This window comes from Anser anser, assembly GCF_964211835.1.
Source record: "Anser anser genome assembly, chromosome: 1".
In the NCBI taxonomy this organism is placed as follows: Eukaryota; Metazoa; Chordata; class Aves; order Anseriformes; family Anatidae; genus Anser; species Anser anser.
Window position 1 is genome coordinate 4,195,820 of NC_139720.1, and position 26,174 is coordinate 4,221,993.

At 42.2% G+C, this 26,174-nt stretch overlaps 1 long non-coding RNA gene across 1 annotated transcript; it reads left to right on the forward strand.

Annotated features, from left to right (window-relative positions):
• The first annotated feature begins 6,965 nt into the window (after positions 1 to 6,965).
• Positions 6,966 to 10,688, forward strand: LOC310892833. The gene is made up of 2 exons (XR_014578507.1): positions 6,966 to 7,058; positions 9,737 to 10,688. It is a non-coding gene; the product is annotated as an uncharacterized lncRNA (long non-coding RNA).
• The last annotated feature ends 15,486 nt before the right edge of the window (positions 10,689 to 26,174 follow it).

The following is a 26,174-nucleotide window of genomic DNA, read 5'->3' on the forward strand; positions in this document are numbered from 1 at the left end:
TTTCTACAAAATCAGCAGTGGTCACTCTGGCATGTGGTTCTGCATCACTCTACGCAGACAGGCTCGGTATTTGCCCTTACAATGGTCTCATGCCTTTCTGAAACGTGGTCAAAACTCTTGTCTTTATTTTAGAGATGAATAAACTGAAATGTAATTCTGCAGTAGCGGAGGGTGGTGATATGGTTGAAATTATTCGTGACTTTTGGTAGAATAAATGAACATGTTTCTGTCAAAAAATCCTTTCCTTTTTTTTTTTTTTCTTTTCTTTTTCTCTTTAACTAGCCTAAGCACTAGTTAGAGCATTTCGTTTCAGCATTTTCAAAAAACAAACGTTCTCCCTTTTCAGTAGTAAAAAGAAAATAAAAGCAATAAAAAAAAAAAGTCTGAAATTGCCAGTACTTCATTTAAAAGACTTAGAGGTGTTATAAACACCCCAACAGATACACAAAATGTTTTGACTTGAGATCTCTCTCTTTAATTCATAAAAAATTACTCTTCTTCTGTGTTTTTTTTCCAAATTTGAACAATATGTCCCCCCCCCCTTCCCCCCCCCCCCCAAAAGCATTTGCAAAATCAGCTCTTCCCACATTTGCTCAAACCTTTTGAGACTCAATGGACAGATCTATTTTCAGTTCAAGATTGACTTCAGGTTTGCTAATACTAAATTGAAAAGGGTCAGACCTCAAAGTGACCTATTTACATTTTTTTATTTAAATTACAAAAAGTCCTAAATTATCCATATTTTTTGTAGATTCAGAAGTCTGTATTTGCTTAACTCTACTCAACCACATAGGATAGGTAACTCTTTACCTTTACAATAGATTTTTTACTGTGAAAAGATAAGTCTATCCATGTTACAGTAAACCTGGAAAATTCTAGGGTGCAAAAATGTGTAGCATAGCATAGACATGATCTGAGACTTTTAAGGTACAAGCAACAGTTCCACTTTTCTCATAACAGGTGATGCTGCTTGAGGTTAGAACAGGAAGTACCTGTTGCCCGTGCTGTAATATCTCCTGCAAATAGCTCCTTATTTGTTGCATTGATATAAAGGCTGTGTTTTATGGAGCTTACCCAACCAGCTTTTCTATGTCAGGTTATCACAGATACATTTTTTTTCCAGTTCATTTTGAGACCAACTGCTGGTAAGAGGCTGTAACAAGGGATGTAACTTGCTTCTTTTCACTTCCATTCAGGCAGTTTGAATAAACCTACATTTCAGCCTTTTATGGTTCCTCTTTCCATTATATTTATTTTATTTTTCTCCATGGGAATTGAACCATTTTATTCAGGTCATTTTCTGCAATATCATGTTAACCCATTAAAATGTCAAATAATTTATTGTCCGTTAACTCCAACCGCCTGTCCTTTTCCCCTAAAAAGCGCAGTCATTTCTGTAAGCTCTCCATTCCCCTGCTTGTTCAAAGGGCCTCATGGATCTCCTCATGTTCTCATTAAATCTCGATGAAGAACAGTTGCCTTGGAAACCAGGGAGCTGATCCAGCAAAGGGGCTGAGCATCTTCACCTTGCCATGACTTTGGTGAGAGGTGAAGCCATTCAACACTTGTGAAGGGACACTCAACGCCTGGCCAGGAGAGAAACTATTATGCACTAACTACTGTTTTGCTCTAGTTTCAGGATGACAGGAAATGATGCTGGTCACTACATGCTGTCCTATCCTCTGCATCAAGAACAGAAGACAGAAAGAGCTGAAACAGCCAATGCTTTTCTGGCATCTCTGAACTCATCCATAATTGCAAAGCCTTTGGAAATGTGAATGCATTCTAAATATTAGTCAAAAAAAATAATATCTTTTTCTGAAAGCATAAGAGGACTGAGCTTTCTTTCTGAGTTACTTACAATGTGTCAGTGCATTTGTAAGGGAGCTACCAGGGTTGCTACAGGTGTGGAGTGGAATGAGAAATGATCTTGTATGAAAAAGAAAATAAAGAAAAAATCAGCAAGTCTTAGACGTTCTTTGAGATGAGAGAGCATTATTCTAAGGACTCAATCAAAGTGAGTACCACATCCCAGCATTTCAAGAAATAACAAAAAAAGAACAGGCTTTGGAAATTTTCCAGCGTGGAAATAAAGTGTAGGTTGAGGTGATAATCAAAGCAAGAGATATGTTTTATAAATGAACTATAAACTATACCTTAAGAACAGAGCTGGGTTTGCTCAGGCTACCTTAGTCCATCAGATTCATTATCTCAAGGCAGAGCCAGACAAATGAAGCGGATGTGCTTCCAATGCCAGCTCAGCCCAGAATCAGGCAAGGTGCCTCCCCAGAGGTTCCCCTCAGTCTCACCTGACCCCACACAGAGATATTTCTTGTGTCTGCACCTTGCTGAAGGTACCAGAAGCACTGTCCAGGAGACCTCCAGAGCTGAAGCAGGTCTGCATGAGCAGAGCAGAGGGACTTCAGTCCAAAGCATCTCCATGTGCACTTGCAGGGCTGAGTGTGAGTTGAGCAACTGTTCTTAACTGAGAAGTCATGACCATCATGATTACCAGAATATTACCGTTATTAAACGGAGTCCACTCTAGACCGTGAAGAGTCGTAGGTCATAATATTGGCTGGTGAAATCCTGGTACCGGCCCTGAGAATATCCCATCTATCTACAAGACTGTTTTCAGATACTGTGAGTATATTAAACTTGGCCACTGCTCTCTTTATTGGCTTTCAACAGGCAGTTTTAAAGTCTTGGTCTCTGGTTAATGAAGAACTGAGAACTATTTCCCTTCCCACTTCAGTCAGAGTATGAGTAGGTGGGAGCTGGATCTGTGACTTACAGACAGCCCACCATTATAAGGATGTCTCAGGTGACTCTGAGAACATTTGTTGGGTTTAGAGGTCTCGACCACCTCACTGGATCTTGCTCCTGGTCCTTTTGGATTGGCACAAAAAGGTCCTTGTGGTGAACGTACGGGAGAATGCCTCCTTGACTGAAGGACAGCTGGCTGTTCTATTCACACACAAAGGAACTTTTTAACCCCCAAAAAAGAAGGTTTCCTCCTACGAGATACAAATATTCCTCTAGGCTGTCCCTAGAAAGAATAGCACCATCTCACCATCTTCTCATCTCTCCTAGCCCTTAGAGGTACAGAACTGAATTCCTTGCTCTGCTATATGCTGAATTTTTTTATTTTTTATTTTTCCTGACCTTGGGCAAGCTGAGATTGGACCAAAAGCCCAGTGACATCTTGAAAATAAAAGTAAATGCATTTCTGGAGAGCAAAACAGACAGAAGTCTCTTACTTACAGTAGAAGGCACTGTGGAGGGACAGGTCAGGATCCCAACCTAGAGGGGATTTACACCTCTCAAATAAGCTTTTTGTACTGACAAATAATGCACTTCTAATTAAAGCTGTTGCTGTAAAATCTCTAATCTGATAACACATTGTGCAGGAAGCATGAAGACATCTGTTCATATGAACACATCGATATTAAGGTGGATGCTGGATGCAAAATTCTCCCCATGCTGTTTAATAAAGCCACTGACAGAAGACGTCTCCAGCATTAATATCTGGCAGCAAATGTTTCACAACAGGAGCATGTATTCCATGGGGGATTGTGTGAACATAAGATCTGATTTTCCTCAGCAAAACATCCATCATATTTTCTGAAGTTTTCGTGGAAGACAACACCTCCCATCAATAAGCAGCTCCCATCAATAAAATCAAGTTGGTGGGTGAAGCAAGACTACGTAGGCACAGAAACATGCTCACCTCCACAGTTAATGTCTGTGGCCTCTGTTTGGGACTTCCTAAATGGAAATCATTGGAGTTTGGCGAGAACATATAAAACAGCACCACTTTGGTGCTTGTGTTCCATCTCACAAAGGTCTCTGAGGGTTGTATTAGTGCCATTAGCCTCGTGCCATTCTTAATTGATGAAGTAAGGAGGACCAGCAGTGGCAGAACCTGGACCTTGGGCAGGGGAGAATTGTGGAATAACATCAAGTGAAGGGAAGCATCCATAACAAAAAATAAAATCAAAACCAGTCACCTTGGGAGGTATTTGTAGCACTGGTAATTTGCTGGGGAGGCAGAGAGATGGTGGAGGTGGTCTTTGTTGCTGAAGGTGGTGGAGGGGTCTTTGTTGCTGAAGGGAAGGGTTTGGGGCAGGTGGAGCTCTGTGCTGGGGACAAAGTCCCACCACACTTGTAAGGAGAGATGTCCAGGTGTGGCCCCATCGTGTGTCCTCTTGCACAGCCTTGTGCAGCCCAGGTCAGGAGTGAGCGGAGGAACACACATAGGTCAAGAAGTTGGTCCTTTCAGCACACAGGTGCATCTAATCCCCAGGACCTTTTGCGGGATCTCAAAGCTATTCCAGAAGGGAAGTAGGATAACAAAAGGCTGATTTTCCCAGAGCAGCCCAAAGGCTGTACTGACTCAGCAGTCTGTCTCCACCAAAAGCTTAGTGATATGGTTTAGTGGAGTACTTGTTAGTGTTAGGTCATGGGTTGGACTAGGTGATCTTGGAGGTCTCTTCCAATTCTGTGATTCTGTGATTCAATAGCCAAGCACAAATCCTTTGTAGTGTTTCAGAGATACAAACTCCACAAGAACTCTTTTTCCTCTAACTATTTGCTGCTCAGAGAATTGCAAGCCAGAGTTAACACCTTTATATTTAACTGCCCTCAACGCCTTTTTCTTCCATGAGTTTGTTCTGCTGCTTTTTGAACCCATAAAAAGTTACGGCATCCACATCCAACTGCAAGAAAGACTTGCACCATGGCGTAGGTACAAGCTAGGGGGAGAACTTGACATTTCTGCTTTCTTAGGCCCTCACTGGGATCTGATAGTTTGCTCTGAAGAAGGCTTCAGCCTTGCAAGGAGGTTTGCAGGAAGCCGTTAGCATTGGCATTGCTCAGCAGCACCAGTGGATGGCAATCTCTGACTGACTCTCATCCTGCTCTCTAGGCAGGTTTATTTTGGGTGTTCAGTTGGGGTTGGCTCAAAAGTGCACTGCTACGGGTACAGAGAGTCATTAGGTTTATGTCAGATGTACTTTTCCCGTTAACTTGGTTTTCTTCTATGCAAATACGAAAGCAGTTTCTGTTCTCAACACACAGATGTGTGGGTGTCAGTGCCCAGCCCCTAGAAATAGTTGTGCTGCTGACTTCCAGCACCACACTTGCTGGTTTTACCAGGAATGGAAGAGGAAGTTCGATTAACCACACATATGAGGTGATAAAAATAACCCCCCAACACACTTATGCTCTAGCAGAGCAGCACTCGGCAATCAGAACGATGCAGCTGACCTTGCATATGAAGAAGCAGGAACAGTGGCTGATATAAAAGATTTTTTCTTCTAAAGGGCACCTGCTTTTAAAACAGAATAAATTCAACAAGTGAGGGGGACTCAAAGAAGTGCAAAGAAAGTGTTTTTCGTGGAGATGGTCCTCCATAAAGGGCTGGTCTCCTCTACAAGGCAATGCAGACCTAGAAGTACCTGCTGAAGGATCAATGGGTTTCAACATGCAGAAAACCGAGATGTCCCTTTGGGACCCCATCATTATCACAAGTAATTATTTTGGAAGTAAATTACCACAGAAAGCTATCTGCTTAAGAACAACTCGCTAGACATCACTAATCCTGGTGAAGCTCCCCTTTGGAATATGTGCAGGTTCCTCCTAGGGACTTAAATCCTTCTGTGGATTTAAACTAAATTTTGGCCATTGTTGGTGAATCTTTAAGGAACTGTGTGAAAGCAAAGCCTGATCCATATCCCAGCTGTGAGTTCAGGCAGCATTTAGCCTTAGTGCATAAGGTAAGTATTCAAAAAGTGGGTTTTAGGGACTGCAAGCTTCAGGGAGAGAAATTACTAGGGCCTTGTAGGACTTGCTCATTGCTGCTCACTACTGCTGCTCTTTGTTTTGGTGTAACACAGTGTGTCCATGGCTCGCTGCTTTGCTGAGAGCTTCAAGGGATGCTTAGCTCTCCAGCATTTCAGGTCATCGTATAACTATGGCTCTCGTGTATTTTATACCTTCAATTCATTAGCAGAATGACAAGAATGGGACTGGCAGCAGAAGAGAAGCCCAGAGTGCAGTAACACTGAATGATGCAGGAAGATGTGGCTGCAGAGCAAGAACATCTCTGAGACTGTCCCCGAGTAGGAAAACCTGTGTCAAAACGAAATGTTTGCACTTCTCAGTCATCACAGTCACACTGAGGCAAGTTGGTGGGTAGGTTATGAAAATTAGGATCAAAATACTTGCACATCTGCTTCAACTTTGCTTTCTTAGCCTTTTAAAATAGTAACCGTAAGGGTATTGATTTGCAGCCCAGATACCAAAAGGATTTCAGGCACCTAATTCCCATGCTGAACAAGAGAAATATATCAAAACAGTGAACTAAAAAGGAATTGGATGCTTCATAACAGTTAAAGGAAGAATGCTAAAAGGGAAGGAAAATTGCTGAACCAGCACTTTCTGTCCCAGAATTGTATCACAGAAAAATTTCAGCTACCTTCCACCAGGTATTGTGACCAGGCTCACAAGTAATGACCAGCATTAGTCCTGCAGGCACCTCTGTGCTGACATTCAGTGTTTAAAAGATTTTAAAGCTTTTTATATGTGTTTAGTAATTTAATTTGGAATTTCCTATGTTTTTTTTTTTTTTTCCTTTTCTCTATCTTTTAAAATCCACAAAAAGAGAGGCTTGACTGCAGATTTCAAACTCAGCCTTTTTGTTATCAATGCTGATGATTGTTGGTGTGAAACTGCCAACTCAGATAAAGGAAAACACTGAGTCAAGGTAAGAAAAATCAGGAGACAGACAAAATAATATGAGTTTAAAGAGAAGGGAAATGTTAAGGACCATCTTTGTATGCTTTCTGGTTTCACCCACGCCATGTTTTAGAGCTTTTCTTTGCAACTCTGAAACCAGATATATATTTTGATCTGAAATCTGAGAGTCTCTTCATTTCAGAACTACTTGAAAACCATCGTAGACCACTAGACTCAACACCACCATGAAGTTTAGCAGTGTCAAGGCAAAGCACAGCTGTGTGGTGTAATCACGGCAATCAGTTGTCTTTAGAAAGAAGGTAAGAGCTGTTTTCCTCATTAACAAAACCTCATTACTTTTGCTTATGGGTTGCTCCCTTCACTTTGCTTTTGTATTGTTTGCATCAACTTTTTGAAAGAAAGGTATGCCTTAGTGCTGGTACAATCCTGACAGCAGTTGCTGGAAAAATAATGGATGGTTCTTAGGGTGTGTGATGTTGTTCCTAGTGTACGAATGAAGAGATGGATCTGTTGAAGGTGCATGACCTGGTGCTTAGGGACATGGCTTAGTGGGTGACATTGGTGATAGGGGGATGGTTGGACCAGATGATCTTGGAGGTCTTTTCCCACCTTAATGATTCTGTGATTCTATGATTTATATTGTGAATTAAATACAGGTCCAAGCTTGCTCTGAAAACCATACCTGCCCATTGCCTCTACTGTAAAGCCTTTGGTCGTGCTATAAGGTCATGTCCTGTAGCTCTCTGGAGGGAGAGAGATTAAGTGGACCTCAGATGTCCTTCTTCTTGCCCACGTTGCCTGGAGAGGTTGGGTCAGTGTGTTGCAGCCTCTCCATCTGCCTGGCTTCCCATCTCAGCATTTGAGACAAAGCTATGGGAGGGCGAATGAGTTTGACCTGCCTAAGCCCATTCTCAAACCTGCCTCCATCTTGCATTAAATAAAATCACAGACCTGCACTATCTGCATCCTAGGATATAAGGCATCAGATCCACAATTCGCCAAGGTCAGCAGGAGTCTTTGCATTAACACCATTGAGCTTTGCAGGGCTGAGCCACAGCAAAAGAACAGAAGTGCCTGTAATTTTTCACAAAACTATAAGAAATTGTCAGAAACCTTTTCCTTCTGCAGTGACCTTTGCTGGCTTTGTTGTTTTTCTTTTTCTTTTTTTCTTTTTTTTTCTTTTTCTTTTTTTTTTTTTTTCCTGAATGAGGCGAGAGTGGATGTTTTTCTGTTAGCAAAAAGTTTCCCTGGAAAACAAACGTCCCACTGTCACACCAAGAGTCCACGTGAGAGTGGCCAAGGTTGCTTGCTGGTGGTGTCACGTGTAAAATTCATGTGGCTCTATCCATGTGCGAGGCACCCGTGCAGCCTGGCCAGGGAACAACACTCACACCTCGCAGGCCAGCACCCCCTCCGCAGCTTCCAAAAGGTTCCCTTCCTTGCAAAGCCAGGCGAGACAGAGAAATTCCCAGCTCCCTGAAGAGCACGTCTCAGCGAAGAGATTTTCTCCTCGGAGCCAAGAACGCTGAACTCCTTTACCTTTCATTTTGATGGTTTCCATGGAAACCATAACATTAAGCTATGCAGTTACTTACTGCAACATTACATAATCTGCCAAACGCTCAGTTCTCTTCAACAAGCGTGTTTGTTCAGGGCTGCTTTTTTTTTTTTTTAATATTTTTTTTTTCTTGCCAGTACGATCAGTCCGATCCGTGTTGATCTGATTGAACAAGGAGCAACAGTGTAAAATCAGGTATTAAAATGCAACTTCTGTTGGTTCTTTCCAGAAAATGACAGGCTGCCTGCTCCCACCGGTGGTTTATAGCTGCAGTTAAGGTATTATGGCATCACTCATCAACCCATCATAAAGATGAGGTCAGATTGTTGAGGGTCCGATCCTGATTCTGACCTCAGTGACAAGAAATAAGTTGCAGCTCCTGGCTGCTTCAGTTTATTCTCATCCTTGCAAACAGTATGCGAAATCATTTGGTCATACCCAGCAAACTTTGTTTAATTAGGACAACAAGACGGAGTGGATTGGACTGACTTCAGTTCGGTTTCCCACCTGGACCTCAGAGATCAGATCTCACCCAAAATATTTTGGACAAGAGCTGCGGAATATCCTCTAATTTTCATTATGAAAGAAAAATCTCATTATAAAGCAATGCTAATATCCATTTTTCCATGTTTCTGGCACTCAGCCATCCCTGTTGGAGCTGGACCAGAGACGGCAGCAATGTCTGGGATGAAGGAAGCTGCTGCACAATCACTCTTTAACTTTTGTGGCCAGGCTCATTATTTTAAATAGAGCTCAGAAAAGCCAAATAGCTCTTCTTTGTTTTGTCCAGGACACACAATCCTGCTACTGCTGAGAATAATGTCAAAACTGTCCTCACCACTGGGGAGCATAAACTGTCTGTTTTGTAACAGCAGGGGGCAGAGGAAAGACCTCAGCTGGACCTTAGGGTTTGCACAGAAAATCCAAGGAGAAAAGGGAGATTACAATAATATGGTGATGTACAAACAATGTCTTAGGAGAAGAATATGATTGCAAGCATTGGTCCAGCATCCATCAGCTTCCCGGTGCTGTGTCTCTCAGGCTGCATCTTCACTACCAAACTAAAAGGAGCCAAAAAGGGACAGGGTTATGCTCAGGCCAGACTGGGTGAAAATTTGAGTGCTCCGGTACCACTTGGGTCCTGTGCCAGCTCTCAGACAGGGCTCAGGAACATGCAGATATGGCATAGAAGAGGACAACCTGTCTGGGGAGCAGGCGAAAAGAGAGCTCAAGAGCCATGCCATTTGCCCCAAGGGACAGAAATTGGCTCTGGTCCATTTTATTTACTAGAAAGATAAGGTGTAATTTCAAGAAAATGTTCAAGTTCAGCACAGACGGTGTAAATTAACCCTGACAGAGATGCAGTCCCTTCTCTTGGCAGCATCCTTTCATGTCTCTCTGATCAATTTCTCTTTTCAGCAAAATCTGGCTTCCTCAAGCACTGCTGAACCTTGGCACAGCACCCTGAAAATCCTGCCTGGGGATGCTGCCCTTTGTTTTTTGAAATGTTGCCGAGAAACTCCAAGTAAAGCCAGGATGACTCCTCACACCACTGACCATGTTTGCCATCAGGTGACACCACAAAACCACGATCCATATCACTGGAAAATCTGTTTTCTCATGGGTTAAACTTAGTCTGCCCTGGTCTCTTATCCCTTGCTGGCTTTGTGTAGCATGTGGGGGAAGTGATCTTAGTGTGATATAAAGACATAAAATGGTAACTGAAACAGCTGATGGTGCATCTTTTAAAAGACACACATATCCAATAAAAGAGGCATTTGCATCGTCTGTATATAGTTGGAAACAGCAGATAACTAATTATTTGAATGCCAGCAAAACTCAGGAAACCTCAGTCAACATAATGACAAGTGCCATGGCTAATAACTTCCAACCTGAATGGGGCTGAGGAGGGAATTTGAACAAACTGATGGTTTCCTGGATTTGCCAAAACAGTTAGTCCATTTTTCCCATTTCAGTGCTGAACATTGGAGATCTTTCTCCCATTGAATATTTATATTCCTCTTTGAAGTCAAGAGGTTCAGCTAGAGTAAACCGTCATCCCTGACAAGAAACTTGTACGCCGGTGGAGAGGGTGGTTCAGCAAGCCAATGTAAGCACTGCTTGTATCTCTTGAATTGAGAGAAAAAGGTATATTCACTTGGACTAGGTAATAAATCTCTGCAAAATAAAGACTGCATTTAGCATCTCTACGGGGTCTAGACTATTGAATTTCTTGGTTTGCTGTCTCTGTGCTTTCTAGTATTGCTTGATGTAAAAAGCTTCCTGACTTTATGGATATATTTTCTACTGCACCAAGCAGTATCAGTGGTAAAGGATATTAAAAAAAAAAACAAACCAACAACAACAAAAAACCCCACCACCACCACCACCACCAACAACAACAAAACCTAAAAATTTAACCACAAAAAAGAATCATCACGAAGTATAAAGAAAATATCAAATAATTCTAATATTGGAGTTTCTTTACTTTTTCCTGAAGTGGGTTTCATTGAGCCTGCAGACAAATCTTCCTGTTAACATCTCTGTCCAAAACCTTGATGTGTCTGGATGATAAATATGTAAGCTTATTTATTTTCCAAATCTTTTCTATGTAGTTTAATTCCTTTTTAACTTATTACTATTTAATTGTTTAATAAGCTGTTTGTGTTTACTAGCTCAAAGACCAGATGCAATTGTTATCACCTTGAATTTTTTGTTTGTTTCTACAGAGGATTGTTCAGAGACATTTCTCTGCTACATCAGAGTAGTGTAGTTACTATAGTTACTCTGGTTACTACCCCTGTTTCCTCCCTGAATGATTATTTAAGCCACAAGAATTTGGAAACAGGTGGAATGTGTAACGCAGCACATTCAAAAACAGAGAGAGGACAGCATTGCTCTGGTATCAAATAGCAATTACGTAATCAACAAGCAATTAACAGAACGGGTCTTGTGTTTTAGGAAGAGTAAGGGAAAAAAAAAAAAAAGATCAATGGATCACAGAAATGAAGTGCTGCAACTGCTGGATGGAAAAGAATGAGGTGAAACACAGCAGCCAGAGTCACTGAAATTGTAAGAAATGCTAGTTTTAGAACATACAGGATTATCAGTCCTAGAATATTCAAGGGGCTTCTTTGAAAGGAGTGAAAAACACAGCTCCAAGCCCCAGATGCTCTAAGGGCTCCCACTCTGCCCAGCTGCTGCAAAGCGCTTTAAAGTTCCCTGTGGGTGAACAGAGTGGATTATTATTTCAGGGATGAAGGTGATCACAACAGGCTTACAGACAGAAGGAAGCATTCAGAGCACTCCTGAGCATCACAGGTCAGTGACGCACCTGAATACACAATGTTACGCTTAAAGATTTTAATTTAACTGTGGCAAATTAGAGTGTCAGACACTGTATTGACATTCACCTTCCCTGTGGTCTCATCTGGAGGCTTCTGTCAAGTTTGGGTGATCCTATTTCAGGAAAGATGTGAACCAGCTACAGAAGTGCCCAGTGGGTATCTAGAAAACATGGCCCAGGAGGAAACAATGGAGGAAGTGGTTAATTCAGAAAGGGATGTTCAACTGGAAGAAGAGAAATCTAAGCAGAGTTATGATAAAAAAAAAATTAAAAAAAAAATCTGGTAGGAGGCATGGTAGGTGGTTCACAAAAAGGAAGGAAGAGGGAAACTTCTACCTTAATGATAGCAAGGATGAAGTGAGATATTATGAAAAATTGAGAGGGAGTGGGATCTGTCACTACAGCTTTTACTTTAGACAAACATCTGTCAGAAATGGGTTTTGGTTTAGCTCATTGCTGAATGAACGTGAGATGAGAAATTTTACTCCGTATTGCAAAGCAGGTGTGGAATTGGATTAAATCTCGAGGTCTCCACTGCTCCTCTGACTTAATATTTTATGATCGTTGGAGTAAACTATCCATTTACTGCAAATCAAGGGTATGATACGAGTCCTGCAATTGTGAGAAGAGCATTGTGATGAATCTCCTAGCTTGGGAAACAGTATCAAAGAAAACTTGGAGTCACAGTAGTCCTCTGGGCTACTCAGGGTCTTCTGTGGGCATGTACCACTGGTCTTAGTGCTTCTGCTGTGGTGGTTTCATTGTCATTGGTACCGGAAGTGGCTTGGATAAGGCCTGTATAGATATGTCTCCTCACGCTGTAGGCAAAGCACCCAGCTGGCACGTCCACCTCTACAGGTGGCCTTCTGTAGGTTCAGGCTCTGCTGGAGGTCAAACTGAAGCCCAGTGGCTTTGGTCCATCCAGCCAACCTGCTAATATGATCACCTGTGCTTCTGTAGACAAATGACAGGTGTCAGTCAGCAGCAACTGCAGAAACACTACAAATTCACTTCCTCCACCTTCAGGGCAGCTAACATTGTCCTTTCTCTGGTCACACAATGTTCTTAAAAATACAAGGAGTCAACAGAGCAGCCATGCACAGGGCAGGCCTGTAGCATCCCAAATTCCAGGGTTTGGCTGAGCAAGTATCTGATCACGCTGAGAATAGCAGATGCTGATACTAATCTCATCCTGGTGGTATCAGCATAATGAATTCGGCCTTTGAATGAAGACAGTAAGAGAGGAGCTTTGCTTCTTGAGGTCAAAACCAGTTATCAATTGAAGCAATTTTTCTTGCATTCCCATGTCAGTGGAAAACATTGCTCCTTGGAACATTTTAACTGGGTTGAACACGAGGATAGCAACATGTAGGTCAACTCTGTAGGGAAAAAAGACATCCTCCTTTTATTTTCAATAGATTTAAAGTGATTTGGTGAGTTGAGTTGGGTCCAGATTTTGATCTATGTAACACACACATGGGATTTGCCTTCTGTCAAAGCCTAAATAACTTCCTGAGTCTTGCAAGGCAGCTAATGTCTTTCTTTTAGGGTGCCATTACCTTTACCCTAGGCAGAAGAAGATCAAATCTTCAGAGTTGGTGTTTCTGTATCAAATCGGTGTTAATTAGCCCAGCTGGGAGATTGTGAGAGGCACACATAAGGGAGGATGACATGTACAATTTTAGTGTCAGTTGTTCCAGATAACAAGTTTCTGAGATGTGTTACTGCTTTTATCTCTTGGACATGGTGGCAGGTGGGTGAGAATGGTAGTATCAATTATGAGACTGATATCATTGAGTCAAGAGGGGCAAGAAAAGCATGTAAGCACTTATGTAAGGCTGATGTAGTAATTACATATTTCCTTCTGAGGCTAGGTGGTTAAAATTTGGTGAGCTTTGCTTGGGTCTGTTAATGGTAACCTGGGAGAAAGAAAACACTTGAATCATTAACTTCCATTCCTACACTCTGCTGGGACATGGTCCTGGTGCCTACCTCTCTGGATCTTGAAACATACAGCACACAAAATAGACACAAGCACCAAACATGCCCTGCTGTAAATCAGGAAAGTAATTACCACCATGGTAATGTCCTCTTTCCAAGTTCTCTGTAGATGTCTACATTTCTACAAGGTCCTCTGCATGAATTGATAGATATAGAAGTCCTCAAAATGTGGCTATTTCTTGACTACTTCATAGGCCACTGTAGGTGTTTGAGATCAAATTCCATGTGTAGCACTCTTGCACCGCTGTTTTGATGATACTGTGGGGGTGTTGCTCATCAAGAACCAGGGTAGTGTTCTTACACTTATGGGAAGGACCCACAAAAACAACTTATCAAAAGCATGTTAAATTCTCAGCTTCAGGCAACTTCCACTGCCTCCACCATTAGCTCTCTTTGCCCTGGTGGATGGCAACTCCATTCACTGTGCTCTAGATCAGACCTTTAATGTTTCCCTAGGACTGTTAAAATTTGCTTCTTTCTTGCATATGAATGTAAGTCAGAAACTTATGATCTGATCAGAATTGAGCAGGTTTGTTAATGCTGAACTGAGAGAAAATTCAGTGTAGTACCAGGACCTATTGTCTAATTTACAGAGATTTTTTTTCTTTTTCTTTTTCTCCAATTTATTGGCTCCTGTAACTTTCCACTTGAAGAGCCCTGCCTAAGAGAAATTCTGGTGAGCTAAAATTAGATTTGCATTTCTTAATCAACTTTGAAGGATGCTTATATATTCTCAAGACACCAGAATAAACCCATGGAACACCAACTAAAATTCACTGGTTAAAAGAATAAAGTTCTTCTGGTACATCAAATCCTGAGTGCCCACGGGCAGTGAAATGAGAGATTGTTCCTTGAGAATTTTTTATTTTTATTTTATATTCAAAAGATTTAAGATTCTTTTCTTACTTCAATATCATAGAACATATTGCTCAGTGTTCTTCTGCATGATAAAATTGTCTGGTGTCACAGTAGTGGTGTAGTTCTGCTGCCTAACTTTCCTGTGTATTACATTCCCTGAGTTAACTGGCTTTAGCTTTAAAATTATATCAAAAAGTTGAAGTTTCAGCTGTCTGGGCCACAGTGAACTTTGCATGGTGGCTAATGGCTTATTTAAATCAGAAGATGAAACTCTGCTTTTGGACATATATTTCAGAAGAGTCATGGACCTTATTGCCCCTATAATTTATCTATCATGGGTGTCACGTTAGAAGAGCCACTTGAATGAGAAGCTTGTGTCAGCGGAAGTTTTTCAACCAGTTATTAAGCCAAAGAAACTCTTCAGTGTCTTTTCTGACATAGTGACTTGAAGTGGATATGTCACATCTAGCTAAGCTTGCAGAACATTATTGTGTCAACCTCACACAACCTCTCATAGTGTCAAACGAGAAACTATTCTCCTTTGTAGGAGAGAAACTTCCTAAAGAAAACAAATCTTATTAACAATTCTTTTAGAGAAGTCTCCATAACATTCAACTTTTGGAAGAAAGAACATCATGAAAGCATATCTCCTCTACTGTGCTCAACTTCAGAGACACTTCTCTATGGATATCAGCTCAATACAGTGTTAATTTGTACTAAGAATGTCTTGAATTGGGCTAGCTCAGAAACGGCAGGCTAAGCCAAGACCCAGTGAAACCTCCCTAGGTGTCAACATCCAGTGGCTTTGCACCCAATGATCAAGAGTTTCCATCCCCTGGTGATTCCAGTAGGAAGGTTGTCAAATCTTCCTACAAATTGGGTTGTTGGACAAGCCTAAAATCTGGGAAACGGCAAAAGGAGCTTGAATATTTCCTCAGTCTCTCCTTTCTAAATAAACTCCAAGACAATCAACAACATCAGGTTATGAAGCAGAGGAATCAAGCCCTAATTCCTACAGGACTGCCTACAGTCAGGTACATATAGAAAGGTATATATATATATATATCATATATATGATATCATACATATATACATATGATATACATATATATGTCTCTACAAGTTTAAAATACAGATGACTTCATGACCCTGTGTGACACACATGCACGAATCCATGTATTACACGTATCTGTGTATTAAGACGGACAAAGCTGAATAAAAATACAAACAGTTGTAAGGTGTGTGTCTGCATGGTTATGTGTAAAGTAAATGCATAGAAATATTAAGGATTTATTTCTTCAAGGCTAACAGGATTTGTAACTGGACTTCTGTGCATAACAATTTCCTCTTTGTTGGTGAGGGAAATGTTTGTAATGCCTTGTAAAATCCTCAATTCAAAATGCACTCTTCTAGTTAACACTTGCTATAGGTGCTGTAGGTCATAAGACCAAATGGAGCCTTTGACACTGCACATGGTGTACCACCACTCATAACAAGAGGAGGTAACAGATAGATTATACTGAAGTTCCTGATAAACAAACAAAAAAGTTCCAGCAGGACACTATTTGCCAGAATGGATTAAATTTTGATCCAACCATGTTTTCTCTAACTGCAGCTTCTGCCCACGTAAAGAGCCTGATACTGTAAGGCACAGAGCCCCACAGTTCCCATTGCCTCAGCATTATTCCTTGATGACTGCGGTGTCTTCTTGTTCTCAGTGACTCCTCATATATGCAGAGACACCAAAAATTTCTCATTACTGAGTTGCATGGTAAGTAATTGTCCTTATAATAAAAATATGTATTGCTATTATTATTATTACTATTGTGATATTATACATGGCCTGCCTGTAGCATTTTTTACAGGGAAGGCTTTCGCACTCACATTGATAACATTTGTACAGAATTTGACCAGATACATCACAGAATCATAGAATCATAGAAACACAAGGTTGGAAAGGACCTACAAGATCATCTAGTCCAACCATCCTCCTATCAACAATACTACCTACTAAGCTACTAAATCATATCTTGTAGCACCTTGTCCAGGTGCTTCTTGAACACCGTGAGGGATGGTGACTCCACCACCTCCCTGGGCAGGCCGTTCCAGTGCCTGACCACTCTTTGAGAGAAAAAGTTTTTCCTGCTATCTAATCTAAATCTCCCCAGGCGCAACTTGTGGCCATTTCCTTGAGTCCTATCATTAGTTATTTGAGAGAAGAGCTGGGGACATGAGGGAAGCAGAGGGGGAGGCTCGCCCACGATGCCGAGCAGGGAACCTCTCCCAGCCCTTCCCATCCCTCAGATCCCCCTCCTCTGCCCGACAGGGGCAGGGCAAGGGGTCCACCACCAGTTCATAGAATCATAGAATCATAGAATATCCTGAGTTGGAAGGGACCCTTAAGGATCATCAAGTCCAACTCTTGATACCGCACAGGTCTACCCAAAAGTTCAGACCATGTGACTAAGTGCACAGTCCAATCTCTTCTTAAATTCAGACAGGCTCGGTGCAGTGACCACTTCCCTGGGGAGCCTGTTCCAGTGTGCAACCACCCTCTCTGTGAAGAACCCCCTCCTGATGTCGAGCCTAAATTTCCCCTGCCTCAGCTTAACCCCGTTCCCGCGGGTCCTGTCACTGGTGTTAATGGAGAAAAGGTCTCCTGCCTCTCGACACCCCCTTACGAGGAAGTTGTAGACTGTGATGAGGTCTCCCCTCAGCCTCCTCTTCTCCAGGCTGAACAGGCCCAGTGACCTCAGCCGTTCCTCGTACGTCTTCCCCTCCAGGCCTTTCACCATCTTCGTAGCCCTCCTCTGTACACTCTCCAACAGTTTCATGTCCTTTTTATACTGTGGTGCCCAGAACTGCACACAGTACTCGAGGTGAGGCCGCACCAGCGCAGAGTAGAGCGGGACAATCACCTCCCTTGACCTACTAGCGATGCCGTGCTTGATGCACCCCAGGACACGGTTGGCCCTCCTGGCCGCCAGGGCACACTGCTGGCTCATATTCAACTTGCTGTCTACCACGACCCCCAGATCCCTCTCTTCTAGGCTGCTCTCCAGCGTCTCATCGCCCAGTCTGTACGTGCAGCCAGGGTTTCCCCGTCCCAGGTGCAGGACCCGGCACTTGCTCTTATTGAACTTCATGCGGTTGATGATCGCCCAGCTCTCCAACCTATCCAGATCCCTCTGCAAGGCCTTTCCACCCTCATTCGAGTCCACAACTCCTCCAAGTTTGGTGTCATCAGCAAACTTGCTCAAAATACCTTCTATTCCTACATCCAGATCGTTTATAAAAATATTGAAAAGTACCGGCCCTAAAATGGAGCCTTGAGGGACCCCACTGGTGACCGCCCGCCAGCCTGACGCAGCCCCATTTACCATAACCCTTTGGGCCCTGCCCGTTAGCCAATTGCTCACCCATCGTATGATGTTTTTATTTAGCTGTATGGTGGACATTTTGTCCAGTAGGATCCTATGGAAACCGTGTCAAAAGCCTTGCTGAAGTCCAAAAAAATCACATCAGCTGGTTTCCCTCGGTCCATCAAACGGGTGATCTTACGGGAGTTGTGGGGTATCTCCCTGCCGCCTCTCCCTCTGGCACACCAGGGAGCTACTACACCACTCAATCTCCCGCTCACAGTCCCTGATGGCCCTCAGTCTCTCAACCTCCTCTTTCAGCTCTGCCAACACGCTGACCAGATCTTCCACCTGCTCACCCCTCACCCGGGTGGAAAGCCTCCTGGAGGCTTTTTCTAGGCAGAGGGCAGGGGCACAGTCGCCATGGCCCTGGCAACACCCACTCCTGTCAGCTGCTCTCGCAAGAGCCGGCGGGTGCGGCCTGGTCGTGCTGCTGTCCCGGGCCTCCCCTGGTGAAGCAAGGGCCTGAGGTCCCCCCTTAACTCCTGGTCAGGCACTGCAGCTGTGGTTGAGCTGGCTCTGAGGCGGCCGACCTCGACTACTGACTACATGATCAACATCATTGAATATAAGAGCATCCATAGACTGATAGGCCAACCCTCTGCACTCTAGAGAATCATCATAGGGGAAATCTCACTACTTTCCAGTCTCTCTTTACTAGACCTCTGACGTAAACAGGTCAGAACTTAGCCCAAAATTTTAGTTAGATTGCCAGGTGAAGGGAAAAAAAAAAAAAAAGTTGCCAGGGCTTTTTTGTACACTGAGCCAAACTGTTCTGGTGGCCGTCTTCGTCTCTGCAGGCCAGAGAAGATAAGAAGGAATAGCTTGGTGCTATCAGGAAGCCTGAGTATGTCAAAGTTGAATAGGAAAAAAAAATAAAAGATCCTTGGTGAAATATATCGTAGAATAACTTGGTCACACAGCTTTACATGTCACGTTCTGGGGGTTCAGCTGAAGCTAAATCCTGAGCAGTGGAGACCTGCCGGCTCCTATCAGAGCTCACTGGAAATGAACCAGTAAAGTCCCCCAGGCTATATAGCACAGGAATAATTTGTCATGAGATGGATTGATCAGATTCACCTGTCTGGAATGACTTGGCAGCCCTGACCACTCTATTTACTTCTGGCCACTCCTTAACAGTTCTTTCCAAAAACATGGTGTAAGAAAAATGTGAAATAAATCAGAAGTAAACAACAGCCTTGATGAGAATAATTTTAAGAATTAGCAAGGTGCAGGCTCACACCTGGCACTCTGCTTTTCTCAGGAAGCAGCACTGCTGCTTGTTCTCTACAAGTGGCACTGCTTACCAAGAGAGACACTTGCAGTGTTATTTTTATGCTCCTCAGCTTTTGCATCTGTCTGAAGAGCAGATAGGACTCGTCGCCTCCCCTCCCACACAAGATCTTCATTCTAGCATTGAAGAATCTTGTGGTGTCTGGGATGTAACAGACTCAAGGCTGAATTTCGAGGCTTCCTTGTTTCTAGTTTTATCGTCCTGCTGGCTGCCATGCCAGGTACTCAGTGCCAGGTGCTTGGATACTTAGCACTTGCTTTTGATGGCCAACAATCACATTCTAAAATAATCTTCTCATGGTTTGAGTGATTATATATATACATATATATATATTTTAAATAGCTGTGTCTGCTTTAATAGCAAAAAATGCTTGTTTTTCTTTCCCTTTGTCTACATCCATCTCTGTCTCTTCCACCTGTGGAAGAAAACATGGCAGACAACTTGATATCACAGACAAAATTTAACTAGGTTACCATTCCACAGCCTGGCTCTCACTGATAACAAAAAGTTAATATATACTATGACTTTTACAACTGTCATCAAGACATAAATCACATCTAGAGGAATGGCGTCTCCCAACATCAAGCACATCATGGTGAAAGATCAAAGTGAACAAAATTGCTCCACTTCTCAGCAGTAATCAGGAGTAACTCTATTGCATGTAGAGGTTTTGCCTTGATACAGAACTATGTGAAGAAAGATCTATGCAGACTCTCCACATACATACATATATATATATATATATATATACTTTTTAATGAGACATAAAAAAACCTGAAGGAAGTCTAATTTTTCTATCAAAAAACAAAGTACTTTTACTCAGATCGAAGCCATGGACTTCTGTTAATGGAGTCTGGCAAATTACCAGCCCAGGTCTATCTCTACTTGAATATTTTCAAGTTTCTTTTATTTAGCTAAGAAGATAAATACCAGCTGTAGTCTTTATCAAGTGCTAAAATTTTCCCTTGAGGACTTTCATGGCAATACCTTTATTATTGCTCTTAAAGAAGAGCCAGAGTCTAACACCTCTATATGGGCTATCAAAGCAAACACTTGAATTCTCATGGATTTGAGGAGGATCACAATATTTACCTTCAGGAAAAAAATTCTTTGGGGAAAACTACCCCTAGGCAAAGGCTGACATACACGCAAAGTGTGCATTAAACGCCTAGCAAAAAATCTGCAAGAGCCTAGAAAATGAGTACGTCTTTAGTTAGTTAAAAAATTATCAAAGTGGGGGATAAGGTCAATGCAGGAGTTTCATTTGCCAGTTCTGCAGTAGTAAAACTGGGGGTCGCATGCTGAGATTATTAGGAGATAAAAGTACTTTAGTGCTGTAGTAAGTGCTGGAGCTCACTGCCACGGTGGGCTGGCTGTGAAGGCAGAAGGGATGAGCAGATTCAAAAGAGAACTGGACTCTTTCATGGGCCACAGATCCACCATGATACTGATGGGTGAAACCCCTAACACCCTCCTTCAACTGCATGCTCGGAGGTACAAGAGGAACATTGCCCTGGAAGTGGCCAGGGCTACGTGCTATCCCTGAATAACCTCACACATTCCCTCCTCGGGGACATAACACTCAGCTGATGGAGCTGGCCTGGTTCTCCAGAGCAGTTTTTAGGCTCTTATGTTCATTCAGGCTCTTTTTGAAAGGTTTATAGCACTTATCTCCAGTTCAAATTACTGTTTTTGTTCCTGCACCATGGAAACACCATTCCTGGCCCCAAATTCTCTGTACTGTCATCACCTCAGCATTTCTGTCAGATTTCCCAGGGTGGGCATGGCAAAAACGCTTTTCATTATTAACTATATCTGACCTCCTAGGGCTGGGGCCCATCCAACTTCGGCCACATACCTGGGCATCTACATGTGTGTAGTCACTCAATTGCCCTTTATTTTAGGAAAGAAATAGGTTGCTTCCAAAGCCTGCAGGATTTATTATCTGAGAAGGAGAATGGGTGTCTTGTAGATGCACTGTGAGAAAGACTCACCCTCATACCTAGACAAAAAAACAGCTATTTAATTAAAAGCCAAACACTTCTTATGCTGAGAGATTGGCCCTTTCTTTCTAACAGAGCCCAGACTTGGATATACTTGCCCATAGATAAAGGTGGAAATATCTCTTGCTCTTCACCACCCTGAAGCACATGCCATCAGCTTCTTTTACCCCAGACCTTCCCTAAATTTGCAGTTCTCACCCTGGTTTCCATGCTGTCCCACCTGGGTATCATGACAAGGAGCAGGTGATACAATATCCCTGCACTTACTTGATGCTGGGTCCTGGAGTTGTTCAGATTTGGTGTTTTTCACACACTGACACCTAAAATAAAGCCTCCTTGTAGGGTTTGGGCCATTTAAAATATTTAGTGTGGCTGTTTCTTTGCCCTTCGTGCTTGATCTCATGCAGAAACTCTGACAGTTTCTGTATGATTTCAAAGGAAGCTGGAAACCATTACTGTAATGTTGGTAGTTTCCCTTTCACCTTTGTGAGTTTTCTTACATTATGAATGTGAGAATGACCTTTAAATCAGAGAGATTTCGGTTTTCACTCGTCACTGTCTAAATGAGCATTTCTGCCTCAGCAACAGAATTAAACTGGTACCCTTCTCCAAAAGAAGATCAGAACTCCTTTGCTTAGTAAACTCTTGCAAAACCTAAAGTTCTGCTAAGAAACTACCATGATATTTAGAGCTATCTTTCATTAGGTATATCCATAACATATCTTGTTTTCCCAGTGTTTTATGGCATGATTCTTTGCTGTTTAGGATTACTTTTTCTAGGTGAGAGAAAGTATTGCCTAAAATGAAAGTCTAACTCCTCCTCTTGTGCTGGAATTTGAAAAATGTCACAAGTTTTTGTCTGGATCAGGTTTGTGGTAGTAAATAAAATGAGCTGGGGACCATTTTCTGGGGAGAGATAGCACAGAGCAGTTTGTGTCCACAGGACTAAACTCTTTTTTCCTCAAACAAGCCTTGTCCAAATTGTGTCCTGGGAGCTGTCTATGGCCCTGGCCATCTTCTGGAGAAGCTGAAACCATGCCAAATATGTTAATAAACAAAAAGCACAGGTGATCACAAGACAGGGCTCAAACGCTGTTTCCCACCCCATTTTACTTGCAAGTGTGGACACAACTTCTGCTTACAGAAGCAGAGCGTCCGCCTATGGGAAGGGACAGGACTGGGAATGGGAAGACGATGACATCCCACCTCTCTTATAACTTCAGCATGGATTTCTACCAGACTAAGGTGACCGTATGACAACATGATACTCAAAAATAATACCCTTTTTGTTGACATTATATTTATTCCTGGGCCAGTACACTCACACAGCAGAGTAAAGGTGTGTAGCAAACTCTGAGGCTGGTACAAAGGGAACAAATGGGAAAGGGCATCTGGAGGAGAGAAGGGAAGGGGAAGGACTGCAGGCACCAGTGATTAGACTGGGTTAGGCTGGTGTGAAACTGCAACCTCAAAGCACAATGTGTTGATGGGTCTGGTGGCATCCTTTGGAGTAGATTGACAGTGAAATCCCTGAAATTATGTGCATGCGGAGAGCACTTGCCTTACTATGAGCGTAGTGAGGCACTGGCACAGGCTGCCCAGAGTTGTGGATGTCCCATCCCTAGCAGTGCTCCAGGCCAGGCTGGATGGGGCTTTGAGCAACTGATCTAGTGAGAGATGTCCCTGTCCATGGCAGGGGGGTTGGACTAGATGTTCTCCAAAGGCTCCTTCTAACCCAAACCATTCGGTGATTCTTTGATTTTGTGATACTCCACATCTCATTAGCTCTCCTGACATGGGTAGCTGACTTCTAGTTCTAACTCATTTCTTTTCCCTTCTCTGTCCATTGTTGCCACTTCAAAAGATTTTGTGGTTAATATCTACCCTTTAAAACTACTGCTTCATTTTTTTTTTCTTCTGCAAAAATATTAATCTTCAGTGAAAAGCTGCTGAACACAACATACTTTCCCTGAGAACCCTGCATCTCAGCAATATGAGCTGTTTTCAAGCAGTGACACCATCCTGGGGTGTTTGGTTAGGATATGCTCTCTTCCTGCAGCAGGAGCCCACCAAGAAGACTTGTCTACATATCTCTGAAGGGATAAGAATGGTCAGAACCTGAAGCTCAGACACCTAAAAGTCACATCTCTATAGAGACAGCTTTTGTTACTTCTTATTTCCACCTCTGACAAAAAGAAAAGAACAACCAACCAAACAAAAGCTTTCAAGTCAGTACCTTCTGACGGGTTCACAGTGTCTTAGGAGGAGGCCCTGCATGAGGTGGTTACATTACCTGCATCAGTGGCTCCCAAACCTTTAAGCCACCACAGATCTCTGTCAACTATAAATTCCCCATGGTTCATGTGTGATAGAACTGATAAATGTGCAAATTGTGGTGTTTAATTTCATTTTGCATAACAGCTTCAGGACACGAAGGATGATCTCATGGACCACAGTTTGGGATGAAGTAGTGACTTTCAGTGGAAGGCCCTCTGGAAACCAACCGTCTCTGTCCCATATACACTTTTCAGTGTGCCACTTTGAAAGCAATATTCTCCTCTGTGCAAGAAGCAGACCTAAAATTGCCAGTGTCCTAACTTCTTTACTTTTGTGAGGCAGGCTAGCTAGCATTTTTACTCAGTACAACCCACATCTCATGTTATTACTGTTTTCTATCTGTCTCATCTCACAATGAAAAGAAAGAAACAAAAATCAATATATATTTTGAGGGATTTGTTTCCTGTCAATTAGAAATTCCAGGTTAGAAAACAAAAACAAGAAACAGAGAAACCAAATCCTCTGTCTCAGATAAGGGGAGATACAGAATATTGTTATTTTTATATCATTCAATCAATCATATGTTGAGCTGTAAAAAAAAATGAAAACTATATTCCTCACAGTCCCATATTGAGGTGGAAGTTAATGCTTCATTAGCAATAAAAGCTCCAGGTTATGTTACCGAGTAACCTTTTGTTCAAACACGATGTCTGGCATTTGCATAAGTGCTCAGATATGTCTATCTCTGAGCACTTATGATGTGCACACTCAAATGATGTGACTCACCAAGCTCTTGTAAACAATTTTTTTCCCCTCTCCCTCCGCTCAGCACTGTACATCCTCACAGTTTGTTTTCTCAGAAACACAGCTGTGTCGTAGGGCAATGACATTCTTGAGCTTCTTCTGCCCTTTTTCTACCGCATCAGAATTGCCTCTGCCATTTACCTGGCAGCTGCTCTGCGAGACAAGAGGGCCTAATACAGCACTGCCTGACCCAGCTGAGCACCTGGTTTAAGGGATGGATGGGACCCTACAGTTGTAATAGGCAGTTCTGCAGAAACTGCAAGGCAGAGGTGAAATTACTTTCTCATGGTGTCCCAAAGATCTTTGCACTGACTCTGCTTTCACACAGTGAGAAGGTCACCCGACAGATCCTTTCTATATTCTCCTTCTTGTAATTACATATTTGAGCTTACATACAAAATTAACATCGGCATTTATTTATCCCCAGGCAGTCAGAGAACTCTATACAGGAACAGACTAACCTCCATGCAGCAATGGGAGGGAAGGCTGAGGCATCTCTTTGCAGTGATGCCTGTATCTATATGTGGGGCTGGCTGGGACATGCTGTGCCTTAGAAGTAGTAGATGGAAAATATAGGAGGACAATTTACCTCAGAAAACATAATCCTTCTATAACATTATACACTTCCCTCTTTAACCCAGTTGAGGACTGCTCTGAAATGTCACTGCTTGAGTGGTTAGGAACTGTCCTTTAATTGCCAGGCAAAACGTACCCATGGCTCCATTTCTGCTGTAACTTGCATTGCAATTCTCCATTTGGTTTAGTACAATCAAATTGGGGTTCTCTTTTTCTTTGCCAGAAATGGAAACACAATTATTTTCAAAGACCTGGCTGACTCATGCTGGGCAGTTCTGGGTAATATTTTCAAACTTGCTTTAAACCTCATGATTCTGTAAATAAAAGTCACTGATAGTCAATGTCATTTAGCATAAATGGAGTTAGGACAATAGCAGCATTATCTCACTATAGTAGGTTGGTTGTGAGCCCAGATTTATACTAAAGCTACAAAAGGCCATATTTGCGCTGCTGTTACTATAAATTTCAATAGGACTTTCCCTGAGCTCATTTTAAAATTTGTCTTGGAGGTAAGCATGAACATGGGGGATACATATATATATATTTTTAATTTTTAATAATTCCAGAATTTAAGTATTTTCATTATATATTTGCAATGAATCTGAAACTGGAATTTAAAACAAGAGCAACTCAGTGAGTTTCTCTGTCTCTGGAAAACACCAGAGGGGTCAGAGTAGAAATGAAATGTCCCCAGAACTAGTGAATCAGAAAATACATCTTTCAAGAGTTTCCTATTATTTCATTTTCTGCCATGGCTTTTCCTTCTCTGATCACAGTCTTGATTACAGAAGTCAGGGACCTATCATTTGTCAGGTGATTTTTACAGTGGGCAAATCTAGGTCTACTCAGAATTGTTGTTGTTGTTCTTCTCTTTTCAAAGAAAATTTTCCCAAATACACAAGTCTGGAAGGAATATCTCTCCTCACAGAGTGAGAAGAAAGTGTATATTTGGCAGTTGGCAACTTGAATACTGCTGCTTTTTGAAAATGATGTTCCATGCAAGTGTCTGGGAACTATAGAAAAGGCTTTCACTGACTCTAATATTGTGTTACAAATTACATCACACTGGTTTCTTTTATGCCCCTGCTTTTCAGCATGATATTTCTCTTTATATCTCATCCCTTACAATAAAATCCTGCTCATTGAAACCAGGAAAAATCACCTTTTAGTGCAGCCTCCATGAACCTTTCCTTCTTTATGGAGTTGTTGTGGTCCTTGAATAAAATGATCACTGTAACGCAGTGGTCACCCTAAATCCTCTCCATTGTTGCCTAGGTAA